General features: G+C 42.6%; 1 protein-coding gene across 3 annotated transcripts in view; it reads left to right on the plus strand.

The window, feature by feature from the left end:
- AP3B1 (adaptor related protein complex 3 subunit beta 1) overlaps window positions 1-15193 on the plus strand; it is a 1440584-nt gene that overhangs the window by 700970 nt on the left and 724421 nt on the right. The gene's annotated exons all lie outside the window — the stretch shown is intronic.

Raw genomic sequence — 15193 nt, forward strand, 5'->3', positions numbered from 1 at the left:
GTGGAAGCCGTCACATGCTCTAATTTCCCCCTACAAGAATTAAGAGAAAACGTTAACCTTTGATGTCAGCGGGAATTCTTGGAGGGGAAGATTGGAGCGTGTGTGAGAGGCATCAACATTTTACTCTTGTCAGTTTTATAAAACTCAGAATCGGGTTTCTGCATGCAGAAATGGGGAGGCTGGAGACCAACCTTGAAATTGGTAGTCTCCTGTCTGAATCGGGAGGCTTGGCATGAATGAGATGTGGTAAGTTTCAAGGCTGCTCTCAGAGGCAGATGTGCAGGTAAAAAGTTATTTTGCTATTTGCAAGAAAACCTTTCAAAGAAAAAAAAGTATTTCTTCATGCTTCCTGTTTTTTTCTTCATTGTCATGTATGAGGGCATCTTTAAATACAGGCGTTCAAGATGCGTTCTGTAAAAAGACCTCTTGTCTTTACTACACAACGCTGCTCCGTGTATATTAACAAATTAAGTCACATTTAGGCTGCACATGACAACTGACTTGCCTCTTGGTTCACTACTGGCATCGTCGTTGGCTGGGAGGAAGGGCCGTGCATAATGTTTTTTTAAACTATCACTTCTAATAAATGCCTCTTAATGTAGTGCTGTAATCTAAAATACTAAGGTGAAATATTTCCCTTTGTTAAAGAAATGCGCTTGCTTGAACTTTCAAAAGACTTTATCATAGTTTTACATGATGTCTGTTGCAGAATTTACATGCCAACAAGTTTCATAGCTGTGTCTGGGCCATTAGAGCCAAGCTAAAGCATTGGCTCCTCTCTGCTTCGGCTCCCCCTTTTAGTTTGTTGACTTGCCCACCTCTACTTAATAGTGCAGAGAAGTCAGTGTTCTCATTCAGTTATATTTTCAGCAATACAAGGTAAGTCGTGATCAAAGATGTTAGTGCCACCTGACTAATCTTTATAAATCTAATACATAGAGAAACTGTGCTGAGAACACAATGCCTTGCCACCATTTTTGGAAAGTTTTCTTAGGGATAGTGAACCACAAATAGTCATAAGGGGAGTGTAGGGCTTTTCGGTCACACCATTAAATTATTGTATTTTCCTTAAGGTGTCTTCACAATCTCTGGATTTTAGGCCAGATTGTAAGGCAGTAATGTATTGTATTGTATTGTAATTGTATTTATATAGCGCTTACTACCCCTGACGAGGCGTCGAAGCGCTTTTCGGTGAGTAGCACGCTACTCTGGAACCCAACAAGAATTAGTGATGGATTAGTATCGGGAAATAATGAGTACAGTTTTAGTATTATTATGAGTTAATTTGAGCCGCCGATATGAGAGTTTGTTAGTTAGATTGACTGGAGTAATGGAGGGGTGGAGGAGGAAAGAAATCCAGAAGTGTTAATTGGGAGTATATCCTTAATTTACTCAACCCAAAGGCTTGGGATGAGTAAAGGTGGATGGAGGAGGGAAAAGTATGTGGAAGGGTTAGGGAGAACATAGTTGCAGGGTGAGATAAATGCGGGAGAATTTAGTAGAGTTGTGTGGGAGGTCACGGTAGTAGAGTGAGGTTTGGTGAGTTAGATGTGGAAGCGGAGGGAAGAGCTTAGGCAGAGTTATTTAGGAGATGAAAGTCGTAGAAAGGATTTGGGATGAGTCAGAGTGAGGATGGAGGGTAGTTTGATAGAGACATGACATACGATGATGGGTAGATAAGTGTGATAAGATGAGAGCAGGAATTCATAGATATCTAGTATAACAAACCACCCAGGAGCCATGCAATGACCCACAAACATGCCAAGCACAGAAACAACATATATACATACATACACACACACACACATGAATACACACACATATGCACATACAATACATAATTAGAACCATGGGTATAATATATTCTTAGTCAAAGAGGTTTAAAGAGTGTGTGTGTATTTTATTGTTATGACATAGTAGCAATACATATTTTCTAAAGAAACTATACATAATTAGAAATATACACATAATCTGAAAAAAATATTTATCAACATAGGCATATGCAGTTCATAGTTGTTTGAATATGGTGGTTATGAAGGAAAGAGCCAACTCTTGAGTAGTTATCTGAAGACAATAAAGTTATCTGTGGCTCTTATAGTTGGGGGTAATGAATTCCCTAGTTTGGCTGCTTGAACGGAGAAGGATGTACCACCTATAGTCTTTTTCTTGTATGGTGGTGTTCTAAGGGGGGGGTGCCAGTCTTGAGCAGAGGTTTCTTTGTTGGATGTATTTGGTTATTTTGTTTCTGATAAAAAGCGGTCCTGTTCCATTTATAGCTTTGTGGGTGATACAAAGCAGCTTGAAAAGTGCATCTTCTTGCAACGGGTAACCAGTGTAGTGCTCTCAAGGCAGGGGAGATGTGGACTTGCAGCTTTACATGTAATAGTAGCCTGGCTGCGGAATTCTGGATACGGTGTAGTTTTTTCATAACAGATAGAGATGATCCATGGTAGAGGCCATTGGCATAATCCAGTTTGGATAGTACAAGCGAGAAAGTAGCTTGCACCTTGTGTGGAAATCCAAGGTGGGGGAAGATGCGTCGTAAAGTCTTCAAGGTGATGAAGCTTGTTCGTGCTAATTTGTCCACTTGGGCATTCATAGTTAACTTGGAGTCCATGGTGATTCCTAGGTTTTTAACTTCCTTGGATAATTGAGGAGGTGGTCCAAGATCGTAAGGCCAGACGCACAGATGGTTACAACTTTTCCAGTCACCACATATGAGTATTTCTGTTTTGGAGGTATTTAGTTTGAGATGGCTCCAGGTCATCCACTGATCAACGGTTTTGAGGCAACTGAAGATTTGTGAGTTTTCAATGTTTTGGGGGAATTCTAATTTAAGTAGTATTTGTGTGTCATCTGCATAGTTGTAGCATGTGAGATGGAAATTGTGCTATAAAATGTGCTATTTGGAGCTGTAATTAAGCATTTTCTTGGGGTATTTTTGGGGGATGGTGTAGAACACCCTCCTCCATAACCCTTCGTGAGAAAGTTAGGTTTGCTTGCTTTCCTTGCTCTGTTAAACCTAATGCAGGCATTTACGCCCACCACTTTTAAAGTTCATCAGCCACCACTGCTATTAACTCCTAAAAGGCACCAATTTACAAACATTTAAGACATCATTACAAAGGCGGGCCACTCCATTTCAGGTAAACAGAATTTGCATACAGATAATCCAGAATACTTTCGAACACATAAGACATTTCAGTATAGATAAGCAAACATTATCTAAAAGATATTAAACAAAACAAAACACATTATTAATGTAACAGCAAAAGAAAGAAAGGAAGGAAAATTGGTGAAGATAGGAAGGAAAAATAAGAGGAACAACCAAAGCCCAAAATGAAACCATAAGGAGAGAACCTCAACACAAAAAGTATTTATCTGTGACACCATACATTTGCTCAAGAAAATACTTCTACACTATGAAATGCTTACTCTTCACAAAAAAATAGTATGCACTAGAAAGTATTCACACTCACCGTCACTCCTCAAGACAACTGATGACTGTCGACAACTAGATATAAAAGAAATAACTGTCAGAAACATAGAACGTCATAAAAGATATCAAATAACTCTGCCAAGCATGGCAAGTGGAAGCCAGCAAAAAGATTCTCGCACAGAAGAAAGACCCATGATGCCTGCAGTGCCACAGTAGAAGGCCTCAGTTAAAACTGTTTCACCTTTGGAGCAAAGAGAAGAACCTGGTTTTCCAGAAATCATGACTGAAGTCACCTCTCTAAAACGTCTACAAAACTCCATATCATTGAACAGAAATTTGGTAATACTCAAAAAGTCCAACAAAAACAAAATGCTAATTGAAAAACTTGAATAGTTAACATACAGAGTCCAAGAACTTGGTTGCCAAGTTAGTCAACTACAAAAAATCCCATGCCAATCTCGAAAATTGAAAAATAATTCACAACCCTGTTTTCTGTACATCACAGCTGATCCACAATTCTGTATCATAGAACACATGATAAAGACAAACATGAACCCTGTACTACAGAAGAATAACATATAAGGAAGTGGAAATGAAATGCAACAGTGAACCATCACCATCCTAGATACTTCTGAGGATCAAAGAGAAATTATGTTAATCATGGAATATGACAAATGACATGGGGCAAAAGAAAAGTCCTGTGAAAAAAACTGGAAAGTACAGAAAATTGGTGAACACTTAAGATCTGTGATTAGCAAGGGATCTATAAGCAGACTGTCATGATTGGCAATAGGTTCAAGAGAAGTCACTTTGCAATAAAAAAGACTAGCAAGAAGTACCTGGCTTCTGTCACAAGGAGTAGGCTTTAAAAATGTTCAGAATGCAAGATATGTCACCATAGAATAAACATGATGGAATATAAGATATTGGAGGTAGATCCATTGGCAATTAATAAAAAATAACCTGAAAGACAGATTATAGTATTTGTGTTAATATGCACATTGCAAAAGAAATACACTGGAAGCGTGACAATGTGAAAATAAGGCTATTGCAACGTTTAAAAGCCATAAAAACAAGGATAATACCTAGGCAAAGAAGTACAAATGCATGTGCACCTTTGAATGATTATGCAATTTGACACCCAGTGCTAAAACCGAGTGTTCAAACTCACAATGAAAAGAGAAACCATTGGATAAATAAATAAGAATGTTGGTATCTATATTCTATCTAATAATGAGTGGAATAATGTTGTCTCTTTGAAGTAGGTCACATTGAAAACTTAAAAACACTTAGCAATGGATTTTGTACTCCAAGTACTCTCATTGTTCAGGCCATTGCTGTTGGTGCCCAGTCTCCACACCCACCTTTGTTCATACCACAAAAGAATTTGGGTCATATCTTGTCTGTTTTCTTTCAGTTTTTCTATCATGCACCATTCCATATCATCAGCGCTGTGATTCTTCATAATGAAATGGCTCATGAGTTTTATGGAATCACTTTTGAACCAGATTGTACTCCTATGATCACAGATACGTGTTCCAACTCTTCGAGTAGTCATCCCAATATATTTCAGGCCACAGGGACACCTTATCACATATATGACATTTTTGCTGTTGCAGTTCGATAGGGACCTCAGGTCCCAGGTTGTTTCACGTTCCAGATCAAGGTAGGTGGTCCTCTTCATCAGACTGCAATGGTCCTACATGGTGAATGTCCTGATGGGCAAAAGGAGAAATTCCTGATATTTAAATCAATATATTATTGCCTGTGGAACTAGTAATAGTGTGTGGGTCAAGGCTCAAGTGAGTGAACCCGCAACAACTAAGTTGTTTTCCCCTCCACATCTTTTATGTGTATTGGTATTCAATACTGTAAGGAAATGGCTCCCTGTTGCAGTTACCTGTCACTTTGTGCCTGATACTGATGCTGACTTGGCTGAGAAGTGTGCTGGGACCCTGCTAACCAGGCCCCAGCACCAGTGTTCTTTCACTTAAAATGTACCATTGTTTCCACAATTGGCACACCCCTGGCTCACAGATAAGTCCCTTGTAAAAGGTACCAAGGGCCCTGTGACCAGGGAAGGTCCCTAAGGACTGCAGCATATGTTGTGCCACCCTAAGGGACCCCTCATCTAACACATGCACACTGCCATTGCAGATTGTGTGTGTTGGTGGGAAGAAAAAGGCAAAGTCGACATGGCATCCCCCTCAGGATGCCATGCACACAAAATACTGCCTGTGGCATAGGTAAGTCACCCCTCTAGCAGGCCTTGCAGCCCTAAGGCAGGGTGCACTATACCACAGGTGAGGGCATAGCTGCATGAGCCATATGCCCCTACAGTGTCTAAGTCTATTCTTAGACATTGTAAGTACAGTTTTGGCCATATTAAGTATATGGTCTGGGAGTTTGTCAAAAACGAACTCCACAGCTCCATAATGGCTACACTGAATACTGGGAAGATTGGTATCAAACTTCTCAGAATAATAAACCCACACTGATGCCAGTGTTGGATTTATTAAAAAATGCACACATAGGGTATCTTAGAGATGCCCCCTGTATTTTACCCAATTGTTCAGTGCAGGACTGACTGGTCTGTGCCAGCCTGCTGCTGAGAGACGAGTTTCTGACCCCATGTGGTGAGGGCCTTTGTGCTCTTTGAGGACAGAAACAAAAGCCTGCTCTGGGTGGAGGTGCTTCACACCTCCCCCCTGCAGGAACTGTAACACCTAGCAGTGAGCCTCAAAGGCTCAGGCTTAGTGTTACAATGCATACATATTTTTTTATACTGCAGAATAATGTCCTATATGATGTAGTGCCTGCAACGTAATGACAGTTGAAGTAAAACCTTTGTTGTACACTGCATACACCAAGTATTAACTTATCGATGGCATGTGTAGTTGCAGATACACATGCTGTGCATTAGTCCGCCATCTAGTGTTGGGCTCGGAGTGTTACAAGTTGTTTTTCTTTGAAGAAATCTATTTTTGAGCCACGGGATCGAGTGACTCCTCCTCTTCGCTTCCATTGTGCATGGGCATCGACTCCATTGTTAGATTGTTTTCTTTCCGCCGTCGGGTTTGGGCGTGTTTCCTTCTCGCTCCGAGATTTAGATTCGGAAAACTTTTAAGACTTTCATTTCGACGGTATCATATCAATCGGGTCAATAGTCTTCCATCGCCACAGCAATACCGTCGGGAAACAACTTTCTTCGCCCTTTGAGGCGCGCGCGCCCAACTTGGGCCTAGTCAGGCCGACCGCGTGGAGAGCCTCATGGATCGGACTCCATTCCAATTTTGCCCTCTGTGCCACGCGAAGTACCCATATACAGACCAGCATTTGGTTTGTAACCTCTGACTTTATCCAGACCATCAGGAGGAAAATTGTGAGGCCTGTCGATCCTTCTGATCGAAAAAGACTTTAAGAGACAGAAGAGCAAGAAGGCTCGAAATGGCATCGAAGAGCAGAGAACATTTTGACATAGAAGAGGAAGTATTAATGCAGACAGCAGTCTCACTCCGAGATTCGGAGTCGGAGCAGGAATCAGAGGAAGACTGACCAGTCACACCCGGACAACATGTGAGTACGTCTGCCCCTGCACCCTCGCAAAAGAAAAAACAAAAGGCCTTGGGTACGCTGCTGCCGGAAGGCCATGGCTCAGCCTGAAAAAAAGACTGTTGGTGACCGTCCAGCCACCCCCAGTTCGGCACCGAAAAAAAGGCCACTCCTCTGAATACCTCTGAAACAACAAAAGGCTCAGTTTCAGACTTTGGTAAACACCAATTTTCGGAGTTGAAAATAAGAAAACCCGTTTCAGAGCCGAAACCTTCCTCGTCTTTTTCGATCCCGAAAAAACACACTCCGGAAACAAAAAAGCCAATATATACAGAGACACATGGACTTTCGAAAGGACTTAAAGAAAGCCACAAAACCTCTGAAGAGGAGTTAGAGGTACAACCAATACTGGAAATTATGGATGAAAGGCAATCCAGGATCCACATCCATAAAGAAACAGGGAGAATTCTCACAGCACCTCCTTTAAAAACCAAGAGGAAGCTAGCATTTCAGGAGGAATTGGAGACTATGCAGCCTCCAGCTAAAGTGCCAAAACAGAAGGAGAAACCACCACCTCCTCAGTCTTCTCCTCATTCTCCACACCCACCTACCTCTCCTCCCACCAGCCCTACACCAATGCATTCGCCCACTCATTCATATGATTCATAACAAGACACTATGGATCCATGGGATCTTTATGACCCTGATCCCATTGCATGCAATGATCCAGACAGCTACCCCTCTAAACCATCACCCGAGGATAGTACTGTATATAACCAAGTCATAGCTGGGGCTGCAGCCTATCATGGAGTTACCATGCATACAGAGCCACCAGAAGAGGATTTTTTATTCAACACTTTATCCTCAACTCATTCTAGGAACCAAAGCCTCCCATTGCTCCCAGGCATGGTAAAACATGCAGATCAGATCTTTAAGGAACCAGTAACGGCATGCATCGTAACACCTAGAATAGAATAGAAAAGAAATACAAACCTGCACCATCTGACCCTGATTATATCACTCATCAGGTACCACCTGATTCTGTAGTAGTTAGTGCTGCCAGGAACAGGGCAAATAGTCATTCCTCAGGAGATGCACCCCCTCCTGATAAGGAGAGCAGGACATTTGATGCTCCAGGGAAAAGGGTTGCGTCCCAAGCAGCAAACCACTGGAGGATAGCCAACTCACAAGCACTACTAGCTCGTCATGACAGAGCCCATTGGGACAAGATGCAAGATAAAATACAGCATCTCCCCAAAGAGCACCAAAAAAGGGCTCAACAAGTAGTGGAGGAAGGGCAAGCCATCACAACCAACCAAAGATCTGCCCTAGAGGCAGCAGACACCGCTGCTAGGAGTGGCAACACAGCAGTCACTATACGTAGACATGCATGGCTCCGGTCTTCTGGATTAAAACCGGAAATAGAGCAGGCTGTGTTAAACATGCCTTTCGACCAAAATCATCTTTTCGGCTCAGACGTAGACACAGTAATTGAGAAACTCCGAAAAGACTCTGACACAGCAAAAGCAATGGGTGCACTCTATTCTACACCATATAGGGGGTAATTTCGTAAGCTTTAGTTTCGAGGTGGTTTCAGACCACAGACCTCAGAGGCATTATCCTCTCAAACAAAACCAACCTACCAAACACAGTACCAACGAGGTGGTTTTAGGGGCATATATAGAGGACAATATTCCAGGAACAGTGACTTTCCTCACTCCCTTCCACTCCACACCACTCCTGTGGGGGGAAGACTACAGCAGTTCCACACACATTGGCAAAATATTACCACAGACAACTGGGTCCTATCAATTATCGGGAATGGTTATTGCCTAGAATTGATAAACACTCCTCCAACTATTCCACCAAGGTTTCACAAACTAACCACAGAACACACAATTCTGTTACAAGAAGAGGTCAAATCTCTACTACTCAAACAGGCAATAGAGTTACTTCCACAGTCTCAGATAGGAGCAGGAATTTATTCACTATACTTTCTAATTCCCAAAAAAGATAGCACCCCCAGGCCAATATTAGACCGCAGGCCCCTCAATCTTTACATCCTGTCAGAACATTTTCACATGGTAACTCTACAGGATGTCACTGCACTACTACAAAAACAAGATTTCATGACAGCCTTAGACCTCAAGGATGCGTATTTTCACATACCAATCCATCCTGCCCACAGAAAATACCTCAGGTTTGTAATTCAGGGAAAATACTACCAATTCAAAGTGTTACCCTTTGGAATAACAGCCCAAGGGTATTCACAAAGTGCTTAGCAGTAGTGGCAGCCTACCTAAGAAGACAACATATACATGTCTTTCCATATTTAGACGACTGGCTAATAAAATCAAGCAGTCGTTCACAATGCCAAAATCATACACGTTATGTAATACAAACCTTACACACACTAGGTTTCTCAATAAACTACCAAAAATCACACCTTCAGCCAGCACAAATACAACCGTATCTAGGTGCAATACTAAATACTCAAAAAGCTCTAGCATATCCAAATACACAAAGGATGCAAGCTTTCCAAAATCTAATTCCACAAATACAACCAAATCAACAATACACTGTAAGATGTGTCATGAAAATTCTAGGAATGATGGCATCATGTATTGCAATTGTTCCACACGCAAGACTAAACATGCGGCCCTTACAACAGTGCCTTGCACAACAATGGTCACAGGCACACGGTCAACTCCAAGATCTAGTGTTGATAGACCGCCAAACATATATGTCCCTTCAGTGGTGGAATTCTACCAATCTAAGCAAGGGGCGGTCATTTTAAGACCCTGTGCCTCAGACCATAATTACAACAGATGCATCAATGATTGGTTGGGGAGCTCACCTAACAATCACAACATTCAAGGACAATGGGATGTCAAACAGAAACAGCTGCTCATAAACCACTTGGAGTTATTAGCTGTCTTTCTAGCACTCAAAGCTTTTCAACCTCTTCTCACACAGAATATTGTTCTTATCAAGACAGACAACATGACAACCATGGATTATCTCAACAAACAGGGAGGGACACATTCATCCCAACTGTCCCTTCTAGCCCAAAATATTTGGAAATGGGCAATCCACATCCAAATTCATCTATTAGCACAGTACATCACAGGGATAGACAATCAGTTGGGAGATGTCTTCAGCAGAAATCACCAACAAACTCACGAATGGGAGATTCATCCTCAAGTACTTCAAAACTACTTTTAAAAGTGGGGAACACCAAACATAGACCTGTTCGCAACAAGCGAAAACACAAAATGCCAAAACTTTGCATCCAGGCACCCACATCCCCTATCCCAAGGGTAATGCTCTATGGATCAATTGGTCAGGGATATTTGCGTATGCTTTTCCCCTCTCCCACTCCTTCCATTTCTAGTCAACAAGTTGCGTCAAACTTCACTCAACATTATACTCATAGCACAACATGGACACGTCAGCCGTGGTACACAACATTACTAGATCTATCGGTAGTACCACATTCCAAACTCCCATGCAGACCAGATCTGTTGACACAAAACAAAGGTCAAGTCAGACATCCAAATCCCAAAGCACTCAATCTGGCAATTTGGCTCCTGAGGTCATAGAGTTTGGATATTTACAACTCACGTCAGAATGTATGGAAGTTATTAAACAAGCAAGAAAACCCACTACTAGACACTGCTATGCAAACAAATGGAAAATATTTGTATATTACTGTCAATCCAAAAATATAGACCCTCTTACAGCATCAATACAAGATATTGTATGTTATTTACTTCATTTACAAAAATCAAATTTAGCATTTTTGTCATTCAAAATACATCTTACTGCAATTTCTGCATATTTACAAAATATACAACATAGCTCTTTATTTAGAGTTCCTCTCATTAAAGCTTTCATGGAAGGCTTGAAACACATCATTCCACCCAGAACACCACCAGTTCCATCTTGGAATCTAAATATAGTGCTTACAAGGCTAATGGGACCATCATTTGAGCCAATGTACTCAAGTCAAATTCAATTTCTAACATGGAAAGTTGCCTTCCTTGTAGCAATTACTTCTCTAAGAAGAGTAAGTGAAATCCAAGCCTTTACTCTTGAAGAACCTTTCTTCCAGGTAAACAAACATAAAGTTGTACTAAGAACAAATCCAAACTTTCTACCAAAAGTTGTATCACCTTTTCATTTTAATCAAACAGTGGAACTGCCAGTCTTCTTTCCACAGCCAGATTCTGTGGCAGAAAGAGCTCTACATACATTAGACATCAAAAGAGCTTTAATGTACTATATAGAAAGACTAAACAACTATTTGTAGCTTTCCAAAAACCACATACAGACAATCCTATATCAATACAAGGTTTAGCACGATGGATTGTAAGGTGCATACAAACATGCTATATCAAAGCAAAAAGACAGCTTCTACTTACTCCCAAAACACATTCTACATGAAAGAAAGGTGCAACAATGGCATTTTTAGGGACTATACCAATGGCTGAAATATGTAAAGCAGCTACATGGTCAACACCGCATACATTCACTAAACACTACTATGTAGACGTATTGTCACAACAACAAGCCACAGTAGGTCAAGCTGTTCTAAGAACATTATTTCAAACAACTTCAGCTCCTACAGGCTAGCCACCGCTATTTTTGGGAGGACAAACTGCTTTGTAGTCTATGCACAGCATGTGTATCTGCAGCTACACATGCCATCGAACGTAAAATGTCACTTACCCAGTGTACATCTGTTTGTGGCATGTTTTGCTGCAGATTCACATGCACCCTCCCACCTCCCCAGAAGCATGTAGTTGTTTAAGTTATCACATTTGTACATACATTTACATTTGCATGGACATCTCTTACTTTATACCTATATACTCTATCACTTCTTCCTTTACCCTCTGCGGGAAAACAATCTAACAGTGGAGTAGATGCCCATGCGCAATGAAACCGAAGAGGAGGAGTCCCACGATCCAGTGACTCGAAAAGACTTCTTCGAAGAAAAACAACTTGTAACCCTCCGAGCCCAACACTAGATGGCGTACTAATGCACAGCATGTGAACCTGCAGCAAAACATGCCACGAACAGATGTACACTGGGTTAGTGACATTTTGTATATATATATATATATATATATATATATATATTCAATGGCATATGTAGCTGCAGATACACATGCTGTGCACTGTTACTGACATCTAGTGTTGGGCTCGGAGTGTTACAAGTTGTTTTTTTTCGAAGAAGTCTTTTCGAGTCACGGGACCGAGTAACTCCTCCCTTTCGGCTCCATTGCGCATGGGCATCGACTCCATCTTAGATTGTTTTCTTTCTGCCATCGGGTTCGGACGTGTTCCTCTTCGCTCTGTGATTCGAATCAGGAAATTACTAAAATCCTCGAAAAAAGTGTCTGTATTGTTTGCGTTCGGGAAAGATCTTCTATCAACACCGACGAGACAACCGTTTCGGTGGCCCTTTGGGGCTTCCGCGCCCAGCCGAGGCCTGGTCGGCCCGTACACACACATCGTCGAAGCCTCATGGACCGGACCCCCTTCCGTTTCTGTCCGACGTGCCACGCTAAGTATCCATATACAGACCAGCATCGGGTCTGTAATCGGTGTCTGTCACCGGAGCACAGAAAGGATACTTACGAGGCCTGCAAGGCCTTTTGGTCGAAAAAGACCTTAAGAGATCGGAGAGCGAGGCGCATGCAGATGGCGTCAAAATCATCGAAACACCTCGACGTCGAAGAGGAGGAGATGGCTATCTCCATCCAGGGATCGGACTCGGATGACTCCGACGGAGACCGACCGCCTACAGCAGGCCAAAAAGTGAGTACGCCTGCCCCGACCCAACCCCAAAGTCAACCAAAAAAACATAAGGCCTCGGGGACACCACTGCCTGAAGGCCATGGCTCGACCCATAAAAAAAAAGCTGTGACTAAGCAACACCTTCTGCACCGAAAAAGGGCAAAATCTTGCTGAAGTCTTCCGACTCAAGCAGAGAACCCGGCATCGAAAAAAGTCGACATCGCTTTGTCGAATCGACTAAGCCTCGAAAGAGCCTTTTGGAGCCGATGCCAACCATCACCATGGGCATTTCAGTGCCGAGAAAACCAGCTTCGGAGCTGAAAAAGGCCTCTTACACAGAGGAACATGGGCTCTCCAAACAACTGAAGGAAAGGCACAGATTTGAAGAGGAGCTGGACATTGAAGAATTTGACCAAACGCAGGCACGGATACAGATCCATAAGGATACTGGAAAGATCCAAACTGCCCCTCCTCTCAAATTCAAGAGAAAGATGGATTTTCAACCACAGATAGAGACTGAGACTGATCAGCCAAGAGCTAAAGTGGCTAGAGAGAAATCACCAACTTGCCATTTTTAGCCAGAACTTTCTCCCCCACATTCGCCACAAAGGACAGGGTCACCAATTGGCACGCCCACTGCACAGTCACCCACACATACTGTGCAAACGCAGGATGATGTAGACCCCTGGGACCTCTACGATCACCCTGTCTCGGACAATAGCCCTGAGTGCTACCCCTCAAAACCATCTCCACCGGAGGATAGCACCTCGTACACCCACGTCTTGGCCAGGGTTGCTGCATTCCATAATGTCAGTATGCATTCTGAGCCATTGGAGGATGATTTCCTCTTCAATACCCTGGCCTCCACGCATGCATCATACCAGAGCCTGCCTATGCTACCAGGCATGCTTAAGCATGCACAGCAAGTGTCTCAAGAGCCAGTAAAGGGAAGAGCCATCACACCGCAGGTGGAAAAAATGTACAAATCACCCCCGTCGGACCCAGTGTACATTATGCAGCAGCTCCCACCGGACTCTGTAGTGGTTGGTGCCGCAAGGAAACGAGCAAACTCACAATCATCGGGAGATGCACCACCTCCAGATAAAGACTCGCAAATTTGATGCAGCGGGAAAAAGAGTAGCATTGCAAGCTGCCAACCAATGACGTATCGCAAATTCACAGGCCCTCCTCACCGTTACGACCGAGCCCACTGGGATGAAATGAGTGACATCATCCAGCATCTACCTAAGGAATATCAAAAACGGGCTCAACAAGTGGTAGAGGAAGGGCAAGCAATTTCAAACAACCAAATTGGTTTGCCACTGGATTCCGCTGACACTGCCGCAAGAACTGTGAACACGGCAGTCACAATTAGGAGACATGCTTGGTTAGGATCTTCAGGATTCAAACCTGAAATAAAGCAGGCAGTATTAAACATGCCATTTAACCAGCAAAAACTGTTTTGGCCACAAGTGGACACAGCCATCGAAAAGATGAGGAAAGACACTGACAAGGCCAAAGCCATGGGCGTGCTCTACTCGTCCCATTATAGAGGGACATTTAGGAAACCGCAATTTAGGGGAGGTTTCAGATAGCAACCCTCAGAGGCATCCACCTCTCAAGCAAAACCCACCTACCAATCCCAATATCAGAGAGGGGGGTTTCGTGGATCTTTCAGGGGACAATTCCCAAAATCAAGGGGAAAGTTTCAGCCCACCAAGCGGGCCCCCAACAACAAACAGTGACTTCACTGTCACCCTTCCCCAACACACATCACCAGTAGGGGGAAGACTAACATTTTACCACAAACATTGGTCAGACATAACCACGGACACATGGGTCCTATCAATTATCCAACATGGTTACTGCATAGAATTCACACATTTCCCTCCAGATATTCCCCCAAGAGCGCGCAAACTGTTGGCACAACATCTAGACATGTTACAAATGGAGGTACAAGCACTATTAACAAAACAAGCCATAGAACTAGTACCTCACCAGCAAAAAGGAACAGGGGTTTATTCCCTATATTTCCTTATTCCCAAGAAAGACAAAACACTAAGACCAATTTTAGATCTCAGGACATTAAACCTCTTCATCAAGTCAGAACACTTCCACATGGTCACACTACAAGATGTAGTCCCCTTACTAAAACACGGAGAATACATGGCAACACTGGATCTAAAAGATGCGTATTTCCATATACCCATCCATCCATCTCACAGAAAATACCTCAGATTTGTCATACAGGGCAAACATTACCAATTCAATGTACTGCCCTTCGGAATAACAAAAGCACCCAGAGTATTTACAAAATGCCTCGCTGTAGTAGCAGCTCATATAAGGAGGCATCACATGCACGTATTCCCATATCTCGACGATTGGCTAATAAAAGCC

The sequence above is a fragment of the Pleurodeles waltl genome, chromosome 1_1, assembly GCF_031143425.1.
Source record: "Pleurodeles waltl isolate 20211129_DDA chromosome 1_1, aPleWal1.hap1.20221129, whole genome shotgun sequence".
NCBI classification, from domain to species: Eukaryota; Metazoa; Chordata; class Amphibia; order Caudata; family Salamandridae; genus Pleurodeles; species Pleurodeles waltl.